Source organism: Pinus tabuliformis, chromosome X, assembly GCF_031772625.1.
Source record: "Pinus tabuliformis cultivar Carrire ecotype Pingquan chromosome X, CPIR1, whole genome shotgun sequence".
Taxonomy (NCBI): Eukaryota; Viridiplantae; Streptophyta; class Pinopsida; order Pinales; family Pinaceae; genus Pinus; species Pinus tabuliformis.
Genome location: NC_142308.1, coordinates 948,366,572 through 948,385,811, shown reverse-complemented (window position 1 = coordinate 948,385,811; position 19,240 = coordinate 948,366,572).

The following is a 19,240-nucleotide window of genomic DNA, read 5'->3' as shown; positions in this document are numbered from 1 at the left end:
TGTGGGAGGAGGGTGTTACATGGTGTCCTCTGTTGAAAAATGTAGCAATAAATTCTCAATTTGATTTTACCTTGATTAAATTGAGAAAATTCGAATTTCCACATCAACATACAACTTTGATGATGTTAACTCATGTGACATGGCTTGTGTTACCCACTTTATTCAGTAAATTCAAGTTGGAGGAGATAGAGTTCAATTCAGCATGTGTGATTGCTAATTTGTAGCAATCAAGGTCAATTATCTTAGGATGTTTTTAGTTAAACTAGTTCCAACTTTTTGAGGAACTAGTGGAAGGTTAGTTAAGCAGTGGGACTTTAGTCAAGCTCAGTGATCATCAGTTAACTTATGAATCAACCCAAAATAGCTAGTGCATGTAGAGAATTCAAGTTACCATGTTGAGGTGGAGATTCCAAGGCAATGTAACATCAATTGTAGACTAGTCTTGAGTGTACAGGTGTTTCATGCTGTCAGAGGACCAGTATAAAGGAATTGCACAACCAATTTGAGGAATTTACTAAATGATAGGGGCCTAATTTCTTAAGGAAAAATGCAAGGAAATAGGAGCTCAAGTAGAGGAAAAATTTGACTAAGTCTGGGTCAAAGCCTTTTAGTGGGCAGAGAGATGGATTATGCACTTGTAGGGTGTACTCAGTTGAGAAAAATAATTGTAATACATCCCTATTCATATGATTTAATGCAAGCATGCATTGAGGTTTTTAACAATTTTCTTTCTCAAGGAAAAATACTTGTTGCATGTGTGTTATTTATCATTGAAAGTCTATTTTTTGGTTCTATATTGTGAATTAATGTCCGCAAAGCAGTAGAGTAGGTTTTTGTCTTACGATTTTGATTAAAACTTCACGAGAAGTTGAGAATCTACATCATAATTTATACATGGTATCAGATTAGGATTCACATTAGAGAAGGCATTTCAAAGTTGTTTCTCACGAGGTTCAAATTACGAGTTCAATGCAGTAGGAGCTCTTCAGAGCTGAGAAGATGGCCTTCAATGGACTAAGGCTAGAGTATGCCTTGGAAGGAACCTCTAATTTTTTTTCATGGAAGGATCAGATGGAGGTGGTATTGAATGACAATGGATTGCTAGAATACATCAATTCAAATGTTGCAAAACCACAAGCATCTGATTCCTAGAACCTTTCTCAGTGGAAGAAAGATGTAGCCAAGGCGAGGAGAATAATCTTGGAGGGAGTACAAGATCACATTGTCTCAAATATTTATAGAAAAGAAATTCCGTTCACAATGTGGAGAGCACTAACAAAATTATTCGAGAATAATAGTGACCATAGGAAGCTAACGCTAAAGGATAAAGTTCGAAGTATCAAGATGCAAAAGAATGACACAATTCCGCTGTATCTGAGCAAGTTTACATAGTGCCATGATGAAATTGGCGAGGTCGATGTTACTGTCCTTGAAGAAGACTTGGTAAGCCTAGCTCTTCTTGGATTTCCCAAGAGTTGGCATAGCTATCAAGATTCGGTGAATGGGAGGGAGAACCTGCCGAATTGGGAACACTTATATTCTGATTTGGTATAGGAGGAAATAAGGCAAAATACCAGAGATGGGACTTCATCCAAGGGTGAGGATGAAGAAAAAATTGCTTTAGATGGAAAGGAAAAGAAAGGAAAAGGGAAGAAATCTCGACCTCTAGTCAAGATTCCACAGTTTTAAGCAATAAGTCCTTAGAATTCGATTCACAGTTTGATCTTGAATTTACTATCATTGCATGCATGACCAACATAGTGATGGGGAACGTGTGGTACTTGGACTTAGGTGCAGCGTTCCACATGACAGGGTATAGATATTTTTTTAATGACCTGAAAGAAAAATATTTGTAGATGCACATTGAGATGGGGGATGACCAAAGGTATATCATGACCATGATTGGTAGAATCACCTTTCAGAGGGAGTTAGGATCCCCCCTCAAGCTCAAGGATGTCATGTTTGTATTGGGCCTAGAGAAAAATCTCATCTCTGTTGTAGTTTTGGAAGATCTGGGTTAGGATGTGATCTTCAGTAAAGGAAAAACATTCCTAAGACACATATCCACGATACAGGTGAAGTAGATCAGGTTTGTGTGAAGAACATGTAAAATCTAGATGTGGAAGACTGTGCTGCATTAAGAACAAAGGTGGAGAAGGTGCAGAGCCATGATGTCGATGAAATTTGGAACAAAAGATGTGGCCATTTGCATTGTGGCACCTTGAAGATCATGCAACAGATAACCAAAAGCCTCCCCAAAGGAGAACTTGAGCAACAAGATGTATGCAAAGGATATACCCTGGGGAAGTACACAAAATCCACATTCCATGATCGAGACAACAAAGCACATGCAGTCCTTGAAATGATCCACTTTGATGTCTGTGGACCTTTATTGACAACCTCCACTTTGAGGGACAAATATTTTGTGATTTTTATTGATGACTTATCATAGAAGTGCTGGATCATCTTCATGCAGAAGAAATATGATACATTCTCCAAGTTTGTATAATTTAAGGCACTAGTTGAGAAAGAAACCAGTAAGAAGGTGAAGGCTCTTAGGAGCGATAATAGAGGTGAGTATGTGTTGAATGAATTTAAAAATTTCTATGCAAAATAAGGCATTCACCGAGATTTGAAAAAACCCCACAACCCACACCAAAATGGGGTGGCTTAGAGAAATAACTGTAGCATTGTGGGAGAAACGAGGGCGATCTTGTATGAGCAAGGCCTACCTCTGCACTTGTGGTTTGAGTTATGCAACACAACAATATATTTGCAGAACCAGAGTCCTCATTGGATTCTTGGTATGATTACACCGGAGGAGGCTTTCTTGAGGAGAAAACTTGAGATGTGTCACACTTCAGGATTTTTGGAGCCTCTATTTACTTCCATGTATCCAAAGAATCAAGAAAGAATCTAGAGCCAACATCATAATTAGGGGTATTTGCGGGTTACAAAAAATCTCCCCACAACTACCTTGTGTACTTGCAATCCCTCATAATGACACTTGTGTAAAGGGATATAAAATTTGATGAAGAGAAAGCCATGCAGTGCTCTCTTGAGAGGGACCTTCAGATCCCACCGGAAGAGGAGATTTTAGCTCCAAAGGAGGAACCTTAAGAAGTGGTGGGGAAAACAAAAATTGAGGAGTAGAGAGTGGAGATAGCCACTCAAGAAGAAAAAACTAGAGAATGTATATAAAGGACTAGGGAAGCTGAGATACTTGTGTAGGATGTGAGGGAGAATGTGGTTGCTCATTCATGTGTAGGCAGAGAAGGTCACCAGATCGGTACACTGGCTACATGAATCTAATGACTAGGCTTGTAGAGACTGAGCCATCCTCCTTCAAGGAAGTAGTAGAACAACCTTTATGGGTTGATGCAATGGTGGAGGAATACAAATCCATTGTAAAGAACAATGTTTGGGAAGTGGTCCTAGGACCAACAGATAAATCAGTTGTGGGTTCGTGATGGAACTTCAAGGTGAAGCATGCTGTAGACGGAGACATAGAGAAGTACAAGGCCATAACTGTGGCCAAGGGGTACTCTCAAGTTGAAGGGATTGACTATGAGATAGCTTTTCTCTTGTAGCAAGGTACTCATCCATTAGATCAATTCTTACTCTGCCTAGGTAGATAAGGTGGAAGATCCACTAGATGGATGTAAAAACAACATTCCTCAATGGAGTTATTGAGGAGGAGGTGTACGTCAAGCAACTATAAGGCTTTGAGACTTTTGATCAAGAGTCTCATGTGTGCATACTCAAGCGAGCATTGTACGGTCTCAAGCAAGCACGCCGTGCTTGGTACACTAGGATCGATAACTACCTCATTGGCTTGGGCTTCACCAAAAGTGAGGTGGATGAAAACCTCTATCATATCTTGGTAGAAGGTAAAATTCTCATTATTGTATTATACGTTGATGATTTGATTTTAACTGGTGATGAGCAGCTGGTCAGATCTTGCAAGGAGGACCTTGCAAGGGAGTTTGAAATGAAGGACATGGCTTTCATGCACTACTTCCTAGGATTGGAAGAATGGAAAGGGGAAGGGGAACTATTTGTCTCTCAAGGAAAGTATGCAAATGAGATACTACGGAGGTTCCACATGGATAGTTGCAAACCCATGGAGACACCTGTAGCAATGAATTGGAGGAAGGAGGATGCCACTTCAGGTGAAGAAGTGGAAGCTACCATTTATCGGTAGCTAGTGGGTTCACTGATGTATATTGAGAACACACGACCAGATATGTGCTATATAGTCAACCAACTGAGCCAAGCTATGGTTAGGCCAACTAAATTATTTTGGAGGGTAGCTAAGAATTTTCTACAGTAACTCAGATGCACTACCCAGTTTGGACTATGGTACAAACCAATAGAGGGAGTGAAGTTGTGTGGTTTCATAGGTGCAGATTGGATGGGAAGTCCATTAGGTGAAAAGAGTACATCAGGTGGAATTTTTAGTGTTGGGTCCACAACGGGTTCTTGGTATAGCAGGAAGCAAAGATCTATGGTGATTAGCTCAACAAAAGCAGAATACATGGTTGCATGTCAAAAACATGTGAGGTGATCAGGATGAGAACGATACTTGTTGGATTGTTTGGTTAGATTATGGATCCAACTGCGATCTACTTTGATAATCAGAGTTGCATCAATCTCTATGAGAATCCTATTTTTCACAATCAATCCAAGCATATGCATATCTGATATCACCATTTATGAGACTATGTGCAGAGGCAGATAATGTTGCTTCAGTCTATTCCGACAGAAGAATTTGATGCTTACATTTTGACAAAGGCCTTGTCAAGAGGGAAGTTTGAGTTCCATAGGTATATGATAGGGGTGGTTGATAATCCCTTTCTTGCTGAGAGGGAGTGTTGAAAAATGTAGCAAGAAATTCTCAATTTGATTTTGCCTTGATTAAATTTAGAAAATTCGAATTTCCACATCAACAACTTGGATAATGTTAACTTGTGTGCCATGGCTTGTGTCACCCAGTTTACTGAGTAAGTTCCAGTTGGAGGAGATAGAGTTCAGTTCAGCATGTGTGATTGCTAATTTGTAGCAATCAAGGTCAGTTATCTCAAGTAGTTTTCATTTAAACCCGTTCCAACTTTTGGAGGAACTAGTGGAAGGTTAGTTAAGCAGTGGAACTTCAGTCAAACTTAGTGATCATCTAGTTAACTGATCAATCAACCCAAAATAGCTAGTGCATGCAAAGAATTTGAGTTATCTAGTTGAGGTGGAGATTTCAAGGCATTGTAATATCAGTTGTAGACTAGTCTTGAGTGTACATGTGTTGCATGTAGTTAGAGGATCATCCTAAAGGAATTGCACAATCAATTTGAGGAATTTCCTAAATAATAAGGGCCTTATTTCTCAAGGAACATTGCAAGGAAATAAGAGCTCAAGCAGAGTCAAAATTTGACTAAGTCTGGGTCAAAGCCTTTCAATGAGTAGAGAGATAGGTTATGCAATTGCACAATGTCCTCGGTTGAGCCAAGAAATTGTAATACATCTCTATTATTCTGATTTAATGCAAGAAAACATTGGGGTTTTTAGCAGTTTTCTTTCCCTGGGAAAAATACTTGTTGCATATGTTTTATTTCTTATTTCATGTCTAAAATTTTTGTTCTAGATTGTGAATTAATGTCCACAGAGTAGTAGAGTAGGTGTGTGTCTTGTGGTTTTGATTAAAACTTCATGAGCAATTGCAAATCTACACTGTAATTTCTACATCCTCCTCCCAACGTATTTAATCTTTGCCTCAAGGGAATGAAGTTTGGTACACCACTCGATCTGGAGTAGTTAACTCTGAGCAAGCTCAGAAGTTTAGAAATGGATACAGTGGTGGTAATTTGGGCTCGACGCATATAGGTAAGGGACTACAACATTCAATCTGGAGAGATTGAGGTAGATTCAAGACATAATTGAGTTAAGAAAAAGAAATGGAGTTGGGAGGACATGACTTATGTAACAATTTGAGTTTCACTTAGCGTGCAGTGAAGAATGGCGTCTCCAAGCAGGGAAAACAACGATGATTATGTAAAGGACCCGATGATGGGAAAATTATCAGACCTTTCGACGCTTGTTGCCAAGCTTGGTAAACATGTAACTTTGGAAACTCGCTTCCATTTTGCATTAATTTCTTGGTAGTTGGAAGACATGCAAAAGGATGTTGAAGGACTTCAATTATCAGTGTATAATTTGTCAACTAAAGTGGAAACCCTGAACCAGAAAGTGGAAGGAATGGAAGTTAAAGTTGAAGTTACAACCGTGGGCGTCCTCAAGGAAGTGTTTGGCATCTTTGATAACTGTCCTCCCAACGCTCAACCCGTTTCTCACTCTGAGGAATCTTAGGACCATGCTCTGGATATAATGCTTTCACAACAAATGTAGAGGGATCAAAACGAGAATGAAGGAAGCCCTCATGCCAATAAGGATGATAACAATTAGCCTTTTCAGCTTATTATGAATGTATTGCAAGTATGCATCATATAATGGGGTTTTTTAGTGGCTATATAAAGTAAGGGTAGCTAGAATTTTGGTTAAAATCATGCAAGGTAGAACTAGAATGTTTCTAGAACAATGTGTGAATGCTGATGAAACATAACAATATATGATTGTAATGGCACTAGCCTGCATTCCAGTTATTTTAATATAAAAAGTTTTAATATAAAAAGTTACCTGTTTCTTAAAAAAAAAATGTGGAGCTAAAATGTTTTAGAAAATTAAAATGTTATTAAAAAAAAAAAAAAAAAAATGTTTATTATTTTTTAATTTTAAAAGTTTATATAATGTTTTAATTTTTTTTTAACATTTTGTATATATATATATATATATAATTGTTTAACTTTTTTTGTTTTGTTTTTTCCATCTCTTTTTATAGATTTTGATTTTAAATGGTTTATAATGTTTTAATGTTTTTAAGGCTAATTTTTTGTTTGTTTGTTTGTTTTTTTTGAATTTTTTATTTTCATTTTTATTTTTTTATTGTGTTATTTTGACCACCTTTTTTTTTTACGTTGTTTTTAATTTTTAATTTTTAATTTTTTTTTTAGCTTTTTCTGTGAATAATTATTTTCTTGAAAAAAATATTAGCATTTTGGACATAAAATTCATAAAATTTACTAATTTTTGTAAATTTTTTGGTTCGTTTTTTTCCATTTTAATGAAAATGTCCGAAAATACACATTTTTTTAATTGTGTCTATATGAAAAACATGTATTTTTTTTGTCATGTGCTTAAATTATTATTTTTTAGCTACAATTATTTGATGTGTATTGAAGTCTTAATTAACGATGCATAAATATATAAAAAATCATAACTTCAAAATATTGAATTTATTATTATTTTTTAAATTTTGCTTAAAGAATGAAAATTTTATTTAAAAAAACATAGTAAAGAGAAAAAACACGAAATTGAAAGACACTTTAAAAACAAACATCTTAAGAAGGAAAAAGAAGAAGAAGAAGAAAATGACAACTTGAAAAATGGTTAAATAACAAACTTTTTAAAAAATGTAAAAAATATGCCCCCCCAAAAAAAGGTTAATGATGTAGCAACACTTTTCAAAATCAGCATGAAAATCACCAACATTTAAAAAAAATTGTCCATACTTAATACATAAGAAAATTTATAGTGTCAAAAATATGCCTCCCCAAAAAATGATCGATGTTGCATCAACATTTGTCAATATTAGCATGAAAATCATCAACATTTAGAAAAAAATGTCCTACTTAATACATATGAAAATTTAAAGTGTTAAAAATATGCTTCTAAAAAAAAGGTTGATGCTACATCAACATTTTTCAAAATTTGCATGAAAATCATGATTTGATGCGACCTCTAAAAAAACAAGAAGTCAGTACAGTTCTTGTTAAGTTGGTAACCTTGTTTACACAAAATTGCACAAGGGTTTGCAATGAAATGAGCTCGTTATTGTGATAACAATTGCCTCAAAATGACGACAACAACTTAGAAATGAGGAGATCTTGACCTTTATAGAAAAATATCTAATGGCTAATGGGGCTCTCCATGATAAAATATTGCTAGTCTTCCACATGTCGGGACTTAACAATTTTTTTAATCCTTTGATAATATTACAAAATTATGTTAATAATACCCAAAGGGATCGGTTGAATGGAATTCCCCAAGAGAGCCCATGAGTTCCCTTTGAAAATGATTTTCAGTGGTCAATAGCCAATAAAGTAGCACGATCTCTCAAAAGTTTACCTTGCTTAGCTTGTATTCCGCTTCGATTGCCCAAAACAAGGTGGTGTGAAATGCTAAAATGACTCAACTTGGTCCCTTGAAGAATAAATTTCTTATAACAACCACTTCCTTGGTCCATCACTTAATTTCTAGGTCCACGGTGAGTATAATGGCTAGTTGAGTCATCCCCAACGACTAGTTTGACCCTAATGACTAGTTAGACTTGAATTCCTCCCTAGTAATTCGACTTAGTCACCTTGCCATTGGATCTCCAACATCTTAGATGCTTTGGTAATTCTGAAATCTAGATTTTGTTCTGCATATCCTGATCTATATTGGGTCTATATTTGTTTTCCCACGTGATTCAATGCATTGCCTTGTGATCATGCCTCTATGCTGGTTTTATAATGTCTCAACTGCTTTGCAAAATATGACACCTAGTTATTCTTCATTTCTCTTTATTGATCACTTTTGATGTATTACATTCCTGATTTTGTCCAACACTTTGCTTGAAATGTATCTTGGAAAATTTTCTTGTATTATTGATCAAGTTTTACCAACCTCTAACTAACCACCAGATGCTCGAATCAAGAAATTTCCACATGACATTTGATCCTCTCACCAAGCTCTACAATCTGGATCAGGGTTGACTTTTTTACCGCTAGTGCCACTTTTTATTGGGAACTATGAACTGCCTTGAGAAAAATGAAAGTCGTCACAATGATATTGCTATGCTCTGAGAGTTGTCATGAGGAATACTACACTAAGGCCATGGTCATAGATAGACTCAAATGACTCTAACCATGTGGTTTGACATAGGTGCACCTTGACATGGGCTAGACTAGCCCATACATTGGTGATCATCCCTACAAATGTAGGCTCTCATAAAGCCATGAGTCCTCAAGAGATTCCATCTGAAGCCCTCCTATCTGATCAGGGATGGAACTAGCTTAAGTGAATCTTTTAATGGACAAGACACAAGTTTTGGATACCTACCACATGGCTTCACATGGTTTTTACATGGCTTTTAAATTGTGACCTTGGGCTTACAATGGTGACAATTGCTGCACTGAAAAATGTATGTACCCCTACAAACAGGAGGGGTAAAAGGTCCATTTGTGTATTTATACTAAAAGGATTTGCTTGTCGATACGAGGTTGTATAATTAATGTAACAACTATGTGTCATGTAATCACAAGATCATTATAATTGTGACTTTAGTGATTGTATGCAATTATTTTAAGGGAGAGCTAAACTTAAGGCTCCTTTTATCTAAACTACAGTCCTTGTCCTATTTGAATGTTTGAACGTATAAGAGAGATGAATTGTTCTAGTCTTCAGAGAGAATCATAAGACAAAATATTATAATCTTCATTTGTGAATGACATTTCCTAAAATGTTAATCTATGCAGGTCAGACTTGGACCCTTAACTAATATGACTATTAAGAAATATTTTGAGATCTTTCTCACTATAATTCAAAGTTGTTGCATGTTGGTGAATTTGGTACAAATTTGGTTGTTACTAGGGAAGAGAAAAAATTGTAATGTTTAATTTTTGATAATGAAAATTTGTTCATATGATTATGGAATATATACATATGCATGCAAGATTTAAAGTTATGCATGAGTTTAATATATCTTAGCAAGAATATATATTAATCAATTTTTTTAAGGAAACTTTTGATGTTTGAAATGGAGAAATTAATCACATAATATTCTTTCCTATTCATGTCCAAGGACTTGCATAAATTTTGGTGGGAAATATCCAATCGAAGCATTTAAATTTCTACTCCTACCTATTTCTCAGCTAAGAATTGCATAATTAATGGTGGGATGTAATTCCTACTAAGTATGCTTATTTACATATGAATCTACATATTTTGGTATAAAGACTTGCTAAAATTATGGTGGGAAACAAGTCCTTGGAAATTAGAAGTTGCCTTCTTCTAGGGAATTGAATTTGAATCTTTAACTATATAAGTTCATATGTATACTAAGCAATGGCTACATAAATTTTAGATTGGTAAAAAACTCTTCTTTACTTCAATGAATATGATAAATTTTGGTAATAATCCATTAGAGGAGGAGTGGTTTTCTTTTTAATGGATTGAATATATGAGCACTATATATATATATGCACATAATTACTTACATTTAGGGATTTTCCATACATGATGAAGCCAAGAATTTTGGCAAGAATTTTACCCAATTTATGACCCTTGGAGCTCATTTCAAAGTATGTTCTTCACAAATTTGACTAATTCCCTTAGTAGAGATAAAAGTCTTGAATGTTTAATGAAAATTATCCTATAGTTGTTGCAAAGCTTGAATTTACTTTTACAACAAAGACTTGGTAAATCATGGGCTATGTGGAAATCCTAGTGGGAAACTTTAATGTTTAAAGTTTATTTTAATTTTATATAAAACTCGTTATGGCTAGTCTTGGAATTCACAAGAAAATACCCTAGATGAAAATTTCCATTAACCGGACAATTAGAGGACAATTACTTCCTCTCTCCCTAGAGATAAAGCATCTTATTGGGGAAAGAAGCCAGAGAAGGCAAGAGAGAAAAGTTTGAGGCACCTTGAAGGATGAGAAGAAGAATTTGGAAAACCTTGAACAAGATGCTATTAAGGTGAGGCAGGACGTTGCCATATAGTGTATTCTTGAGATGGACTGAGAGCCAGTGGAATCCCTAAGACAAAATTGGGAGTTTGTGAGTTCTAGGCTGGACTGGGTGGTCTTGATGCTTGAGAACAAACCTTAATAGGTCACTATCCATTCTGCTATTCTGGAATTGAAAAGGCTCGGGGGAAGAATTGGACGTGATTTCCATTCTCATTTTTTGGGAGGAGTGGTCTTTCTCCTAGGTGAATTCCTTGACATTTTAACTTCATAGATAAGTGCTCTATAATGCTATGTTTTTAGAACATAACTATTATTCTAGATAGTAGAATTACATGAAAATCTTGACTATTAGAAGTAATATAACATAATTATTTTTTGAAGTTTTCGTAAGACAATGAAATGATTTTTCTTCCCAGTTAAATTCCCTGATTGTCTATCGGAATTAGATAAGTACATTATCTATTTTTGAATCAATATTTGTTCTATAAGAAACGAAGGTTAAGTGTTTATGTGTTGACAAGATCTTGTTTCTTTTGAAATGAAGTTATTACCATGATCATCAGATTGGTTTTGAAAATCAGTGTCTAGTATATGATAAAGAAATTTATGATATCCTTGGAAACTAAAACAAGCATGCAAAGTTCTGAGTAAAGACCCAAAAGGTACCTCTTAGAGGACCATAATGGAAGTAAAGGTTAACCTATTATAACTAAACCCTTCTACAAATGGGACCAAGTCATGTACTTGGAAAAGAACATAATGGTTTTTGTGGGCAATCATTGAGGATGAACAAAATATTAGTATATATACACATGAACTGATAAGAGTACATCCCAACTAAGGTGAGAAAGAACTGATTTAGTTGTTGGCACACTAATAATAAAAGACAAGACAAACTTGCATCACTAGAGAGTTAATTAGAATACACAAACTCTTGTAGCATCACCCTGTCTGTATGAGAGGAAAAATAGAAAGAAGTGCTTAACACCTAGGTTAACCCTTGAGGCTAGGCCATTTCTAGTAGCCTCATAGGCAGTCCCAGGTCTGAGACACCTGCTATAGAAATTGGTAACTATAGCAATAGACTAATATTTACAACAAGATGTTCATTCCTTCATTAATAAACACAATATGACACAACTAACTCTCCACAAAGAAACCTGCTACAGGGAAATAACATTATTATTGACCATATGATAGTGTAAGCTAAGAGGGATCCTTACTAGATATTTTAAGTAATTAACAAAGAGACTTCTTCCAGGAAATAACAGTACGAAGGTAGAGTTCCTTTTATTATATATTAACCAGAAAAATGAAAGGAAGAACATATCAATAGTTTCATAATACAAGAAATCTTTATGGAAATATTTTGAGTATCAAATACCCTTAACAGTGACAATTTACATAGGGGTATACAAACTTTAGATTACAAATAACATTGAATGAGCCTAAAAAATATTTTAATTAATCATGGTATTATAATAAAATCAACTCAAGTCTCATATAAAAATCACAAGGTCTCGAAGAGGGTTGGGCCTTACGACTCTATCAAAATAATAAGGAAACAAGAAAAAAAATTTGCAATTAACAGAGTGCCCGAGTCGACCAACATAACAACAAATATCGTGTCATCAAGAGACAAAGAATGTGTTTAGAATAACTTGGAAATATTGATCTAGTGGTGGGAGTAAGAAACAAGAATTCCAACTGTTGCCTGCGCAAAGAGGGCCATACCCTTTAACTTGGAACCACATGAGGGTATTAGTTATAAAAATTGATAAGGAAGGGTTTGAAAATATCTAGAGAAGAAGGGGAAGGGTTGAAACTTCGCACCCACCTTCATGCAAGCCACCTCTAAACACTTTCACATGTAAACAATAAAACCCTAACAGAGTAAGCACATTGGTAAAGAAAACGACAAAATTATATATAAGATTCAACGGTAACATGCACCTCAAGACAAAAATTACCTTAGAAACCATCCAACAAGTAACCTGGCACTGAGAGTCAATGGTTAAGGCTTAATATCATACTGGTTTGGAAGAGTGTTTCTCCTCCACACCATGACAAGGTTCAAGGACAAACTTTTGTAGAACCCTAGCCTAACAGTTTCTGTGGAAAAGGGTAAAGGTAAACTATAAACCAATAAAAACTAAAAATTATATGTATAAATGTAGAACTAGCTTCGTTTACAGTCTCAATACCTTGCCAAACGACGCCATAACCTTGAAGTAGAACCAAATCTCTGCATGCAGTTACTAGGATTTAGAGTGACAATGCCCAATGTTGCCAGATTCATAGGGGGTGAGAATGACATGGTTGCGGAAGGGTTGGGGTGGTGGTTACACCCAAAACCAACCCTATCCCATTTGAGCCATTTGATGGAAAGGCATATAGACGTACAAACTGCAATGTGCCACCAAACCTCAACAAGAACTATCCACGTACTTACTGAAAAATCCAGAAGGGGACATGAGGGTTAAATATATTACAACCTAGAGTAGCAATAATAATCCCCAATGCCATAAATAAAAAATTTAACACAAGCCTGGGAAGACTAAGGTTAGAGCCACAAAAAAACGGTACTAAAACAACACTATAATCCTTACATTATACCATGAATGTATGTTAGATGCCACAATTATAGTCGAGCTAGTCAACCATTTGGGGGAATATAAAACTAAATATGTATATAAACATCCATTCATATACACAACCCAATAATCATTCACTCATACTTTATATGGCTAAGGCCAAGTACCCAATAACCATTCAAAGGAATTATCGAGTGAGTGAGGATAGTTAAACACTACAAACTGAGCTAGTTATTGCAAGCAAACTATTTTTTTTTTTCTTTTGCTAATGGATCTAACAAGTGGTATCAGAGCTATAGGTTCAACTTTGAGGCCTAAGGGTCAACCTAGAATTTGAAGTTTAATAAATTACTATTGAAATTACATAGAAATATGAGACAAAGAATATAACAAGGGAAATTAAACCTGCTAGACCCTAGGGGAGGAGATTAAATAGGGGTGCACTTAGGGGATGATGTGTTGTTTCCTACAACACCATTACTAGAAGTAATCGATAGTAAAGTATTTTCCTAATAACGCTGATAGCTAATAAAACCATGGAAAGAAGTAATCTGACTAATTTTTATACTTATAGCCAAATGAAAAGGATGTCTTATCAAGCCTTATTAAAATGAAGTACATAAGTCTCACTGAAGGAAAACATATTGTTACATTAAGTATTTGGAAGCAACAACCAAACCAAGGGCTGAGGCTTGGATACTTGTAGATGCTTGTATTCAAGAGAACAATGCAGATAATCAAGTCCTTTCGGAGGAAACACAAATTGGCAAAATAAGAATTTGAGTGTTGGTTACTCAGTCCATACATGGAACCTCTCCAAGATTAGGTGTCCCTGACTAAGATCTCTGAAGGAAGTCAGGGTGACTAGAACTACAGTAGGCTATTCCAAAAGAATAACAACTGAAAGGAAAAAGGGTGTTGGAACCAAAATATGTATACCTTTTTAATGATTGTAAGAGTATGCCTTTTATGGATTTTCATATAAATCCATAGAAAGCCTTGTTGTGCCCTGGAAAGTAATAGTGAAAACAACATTATAATAGTAGATCAAAATTCTTTCCCGTAGAAAATTGTATAATTAAAATAATCCAAGTTGGAAACCAACATAAATGTAAGGATTATTTAACACCCATGCAACACTTTATGTGAAATCCACAAGGTTTTGTTGATCCTATGAAGAAAAGCAACATTGTGGTTGGTTTTATATAATTTGGGCGAGGAAAATAGTTAGATGCATGGGTACAGAGTAACCCCTACTGAGAGACAATATCATGAAAATAATATGGATGATCAATAGTTCCCTATGGAAACAAGGTTAAGCAAAAAGAAATCACTCTAAGTTATTACATTTGCATCAACATAACTCTAGAATTAGGAGAGCAAAATCTCTACAAAATTGTACTTGAGGGAAGTGGTCCCTTAGGATTTCCAAGCTTGTGCATGTGAGTGATGGTAATCCGTGAAGCAAGGACAAGAAAAGTGGAAATACAAAATTAATCTAAGATATAATTTTTTTTTCTTTTTAATAGAAATTGTTAAAGTGGACTATGTAGATAAGTCATCAACAAATTTAGTAAATGACAAGTAATGCTTAGAATAGTGCTTGCATGTGCAGTTAAGAAGGTTTAACAAACCATGAGAAAATGGTAGAGCGCAGATAAAAAAATTGTGGTCAAACATGAGAATTTTTTTTTGTCAATAATTTAACTAACGAGCTTATGCCAAAAGTTATATTGGGTAGGAAACTGGACACAACAAAGTTGATAAATTGAATTTACCTTATAAAAATTATATATATATATATATATATATATATATATATATATATATATATATATCTATCTGTATGTATGTATGTATATGTATATATATGTGTGTGTGTATATATATATATGTATACACACACACACACACACACACATATATATATATATATATATGTATGTATGTATGTATATGTATATATATGTGTGTGTGTATATATATATGTATACACACACACACACACACATGTGTGTGTGTGTGTGTGTGTATAGCATATAATGATTTCATTTTTATGGTTTCGGAAGAACCAAAAAGGTACTGTAATATTGTTTAGGGAAGCGTTGGGGCCCTAAGGTAAATAATGGTAGATGTAGAATATGTAAGTTAACTATGAATCATAAGAGTTCCTGCATGTATGTTTAGAAGTCCAACAAAAAGTAATAGTGCATCACGATGACTAAGAAGGTTTGGGAACCTTCACTTTGAATACTCTGGTTCAAAGTATAAATATATGATAAAGATGTAAATATATGTGAAAAGTGTTGATAAGAGGGTGGAAAACTTTATATATGTAGAATGAAGTATAACACAACTCAGAAGGTACCTAATGTGAACCTGTTTAACCTGTGATTACACTTGAACTCGGTGTATAGAATATTTGAATCGAAGGAAGAACATATAATAACAATATGACGCGAGTATAAGTTTGCTAAATTTTGTAACTTATGACTGTGACTAAACTCCCATGGTTATTAAGAGCAGGTCTGGTGGTCATAACTGATAAAAGTGGAATAAATAATGATATACCCCTCTATAATATATATATATATATATATATATATATATATATATATATATATAGTTGAAAAATTTCAAAAGGAATATTTCGTGATCTCCTTAATGGTATATATATGGCCAATGACACTCTCAAGGAAAAAAGGCATGTGAAAAATAGGTTATTATGTTTTACTGAAGAAGTTCCAGCTTAAAAAAAACCTCTATAGAAACTTGAAGAATGTTGGTAAGATGAATAAAGTAATACACTGGTTTATTGAAATAACAGAATGAATGAAACATTTGAAGCCTACCAAATTATAAGTGATAGTGACAATAATATTCTGGTTTCTTCCAGAAACAGAAAAGTCGAAGACACATAGAAAAAAGTACTGAAAATAATTATAAATGATAGTTTTACGCAAACATAAGCAAGGTGATATTGATTAAAGCTAAGATTGAGAGTGGAAGTAGTAATGTGATAGCCAAGTAGGCTGGTTGATCCCATGGAAAAGATGGACAATAAAAAATGAGAAAAGGGACTTCTCTTAACCCTAGCTTAAAATTTCACATGTATGTATGTATTGTAGACCTGATGAGCTGAATATATATATATATATATATATATATATATAGGGAAGTGCCATTATCTTTTACATGGTTTCTAGAGGTCATTGGAATAGAAAAATGACTACTTATGGATAACATGAAAAAGAAAGCTATATGTTAAACCAATTTAATAAAGAAATCCAACAACTATAAAAAAAAATTCCTACTAATCTAGACTCTTATATTGAGCAAAAGAGGCAGTAGGGCCTGATTCACATAAATAGAGATGATGTGGTCTCTGGAACTATATGTGGTAACATGTAAAGTGTTGTGTAATGTGTTTATGTGCATATGTATATTGTGTATGATGCTACATGTATGTGGTATTGTGAACATGTGAAAATAATAATAATAATAATAATAATAATAATATAATGGTCATTGGATCTGTATGAGGTGCAAATTGGTGTGACATTTAACTAAAGATTGGTTGAGTGATGTTGTAGCATAAACTAGAGCAACCCCAAACGAAGTTGCAAGATTTTATGACGTGAAACAACCTAGTGGTGGTTGGGTGGTATATTTATAAATATTAAAAATAATATTCACTGTGAAAGTGGTAAGTTGAAGTAATTCCCTTAGAACTTGGTAATATGTTGATTTGACATGTTTGATATCATAAAAATATGATGGTGGCAAAGGAACAAATCGTGGGTTGCAAGCCATCATGGTAGCAAGACAAGAAACCCTTCCCCGTGACGATAATACGAATGGATACTTTGTGACAGTGTACTAAGATAACCAATTATTCTTAGTTTGGAATAAAATTATTGACTAATAATAGTCCATCGGACTTGCACATCAAATATATTAAAATAATTTGTTGTTGAAGGAAGTAGATATGTTTCGATTTATAAGAAAAGAACCATATTATAGTAACATGGCGAGTATGAGACAGTCAATATGTAAACAAGCATAAGAGGGAGAAACCCCATGGCTATATACAAAAGAGAATTTGAGTATAACTTACAGAACTTATAGTAATAACTTGTAATGTAAAATGACAAGGGGCCAAATTTGAAAAAAACTATAAAGTTGACCCTTGGTTGGCACTAAATAAAATAGTAAAGTAGCCCAAGATGGGCATATAAGTAAGTTTACTTGGACAAAGTAGACAACAATATAACCATCTTGAATATGCCAGGAAGAAGTTATGTTAAACTCTACTCACACATGATTGATGTGTATATAACATTTGAATTATATAAAAGTATAGTAGTGCTATTTAGTACAAAATGCACTAGTTTCAATCTTTCATAAAGGACAAGAACCATAAATGGTTTCTGAACATATTATTATTGCTAAAGCAAATTGTGCAGACAGAACTAGTGTCTCTGTAGCCTGAAACTTGTAGTGGAACCACATGGTGGGGTATTATCAATTGGCATAACTAGTGGTTAGGTAAAAATAATTTAAAATGATGAGTTTACAATGATGTTGCTAACTCTTATTGAGTGTAGGTTATTGACCCTTGTGAGGTTGTGATGCATGTTGATGACCTTTGCTGGGTACATAAATAAAACTGGTAGTGTTTTTAATGAAGACTGAAACAATATATATATATATATATATATATATATATATATATATATATATATATATATATATATATATATATATATATATATATATATATATATATATATATATATATATATATATATATATATATATATATAGATGACAATGATGATTAATGGAAAAATAATGACCATAATGACTATGAATGTAGGTCAAACTAGACAAAGTAATTATGGTTAAACCTTTGCGCATTCTCAATCAGAGAAAAAATTTGTGCCACAAAAATAAGCGTTTACCCAGGTGCTACCTAGGAAGATGAAATAAATATTTTATGCACAAAGCATATTCCAACCTGTTTTGAAGGCCAGGAAACACTGAGGACGACGTTTCACTTGGGGGGGGGGGAGATGTAACACCCCTCCATGAAAATGAAATATTTAATTTACTTTTACCATAAAGACTTCGTAAATCATGGGCTTTGTGGAAATCCTAGTGGAAAACTTTAAGGTTTAAAGTTTATTTTAATTTTATATAAAAGTGGTTATGGCTAGTCTTGGAATTCATGAGAAAAGACCCTAGATGAAAATTTCCATTTACCAGAAAGTTAGAGGAAAATTACTTCCTCTCTCCCTAGAGATAAAGAATATTAGTGGCAAAAGAAGCCAAGGAAGGCAAGAGAGAAAATATGGAGGCATCTTGCAGGAAGAGAAGAAGAACTTGGAAAACCTTGAACATGGTGCCATTAAGGTGAGGTAAGACGCTGCTAGATAGGGTATTCTTAAGCTATATTGAGAGCTAGTGGAAGCCCTAAGACAAACTTCAGAGTTTGTGAGTTCTAGGATGGACTAGGTTGTCTTCATGTCTGAGAACAAACCTTGATAGGTCATTGTCCATTCTACTATTTTGGAATTTAAAAGGCTTGTGGGGAAAATTGGATGTGATTTCCATTCTCATTGGTTGGGAGGAGTGGTATTTCTCCTTGGTTAGTTCCATAACAATCTAACTTCATAGATAAGTGCTTGATACTGTTGTGTTTTCAGAACATAACTGTTATTCTAGGTAATAGAATTATATGAAAATATCGACTGTTAGCAATAATCTAATTTAATGATTTTTTGAAGTTCTTGTAAGACAATG